Source organism: Hevea brasiliensis, chromosome 14 (assembly GCF_030052815.1).
Source record: "Hevea brasiliensis isolate MT/VB/25A 57/8 chromosome 14, ASM3005281v1, whole genome shotgun sequence".
Taxonomy (NCBI): Eukaryota; Viridiplantae; Streptophyta; class Magnoliopsida; order Malpighiales; family Euphorbiaceae; genus Hevea; species Hevea brasiliensis.
In genome coordinates, this window is record NC_079506.1 from 19,431,813 (window position 1) to 19,433,125 (window position 1,313).

Here is a 1,313-nt window from a genome sequence, read left to right on the forward strand (position 1 = left end):
TACTATTCTGTTCGGTTCGGTTTAACTGATTTTCTCTCTTCAAAACTGAATCAAACCAAAATAATCAAAATTTTTATAATATAAAATTTAACCGAATCGAATAAATTTTAAAATCAAACTTATTAAACCGAATTGATTCGATTCAGTTCATATCTTAACAATTAAAAAAAAAAATTAATAGCCTTTGAGGGTTATTTTTTTTTTTTTATTCATTTGTTCTTTTAAATTTCAATTTAAATTATTTAAAAGTAGATATTCTAACCATGGTTATATTGACAGAGGAATATTTTCAATTTCGCTTATATGGAGAGACAGATTCAGGAGAAAGAGTAATATAATATAGAGGATCTCAAGTTTCAAATTTACCACAAAAAATATGTGAGAATTACTATTTATTAAATTGAATTCTTTTCATTTCTTAAATGATAGTAATTCCATGGTCTTGATTATTTTGCCTTCAATGCTCAATTCTTTTATATGATTTTTCTAGATTTTACTTTGAACTATTTTATAAGCATAAATAGAAAACCTCTCTAACAAAATGTAAATTACTCTTCATCTTATTTAATGACGCAGTGATACATGTCTAGGGAGATGGATATGCAAAGTGAAACAATCTTGTGCTATTTTTAATTCTGGTAAGTTAGTGCTTCAAAATCAAGAATCCGAAGCTACTTTTGTCTTTAATTAAAGGGGTTAATTAGTTTGGTTCTCATTCCTACATGCAGGAGTTGGAAGCACAATTCTACAAATTTGATTATTCTCCATATAGGCAATTTATAGTAATCTATTGAATGGCATTTGTACCTTTCATTTGTTAAATTCTAATAGTTGAAGTGTTGATTTAAGCTGTACATAATAAATAATTATTTTAAAACATTTATTACATATATGTAACATTGAAAATACAACTTATTTTTTATAATTTATAAATAATATTAGCTAAATGATCATTTTCTTTTTTTTTTAAATTTTTTTATTATTTATTTGTTATTAACTTAATCATCAGAGTGGACATGCTGGGAATATTCCAACACTCTTACTAGATGATATTTTTTTATATTTGGATCATAATTGAGGGATCAAGTGGATCCACAATTAATGTAAATCAAAGAGTTTTTAGCAACATAAAATATCTTGTTTATCCTTTATATTTTTGGAGGTAAAATATCTCTCTATCTTTTACTCTTTCCTCTTTTAATATTTTTCCTTCAACTATATCATCTTTTTTAGTAATTAGTAATAAATTATGCTTTTATTTTCAAGAAAAAAAAATCAAACTTTTTATCTACACTTATTTTCTCTACACATAT

The 1,313-nt window shown here is 24.2% G+C and overlaps 1 long non-coding RNA gene across 1 annotated transcript; it reads left to right on the forward strand.

The window, feature by feature from the left end:
• Positions 1–264: 264 nt before the first annotated feature.
• LOC131173217 (uncharacterized) lies at positions 265–911 on the forward strand. Its single transcript, XR_009143444.1, has 3 exons — positions 265–378; positions 577–638; positions 729–911. It is a non-coding gene; the product is annotated as an uncharacterized LOC131173217 (long non-coding RNA).
• The last annotated feature ends 402 nt before the right edge of the window (positions 912–1,313 follow it).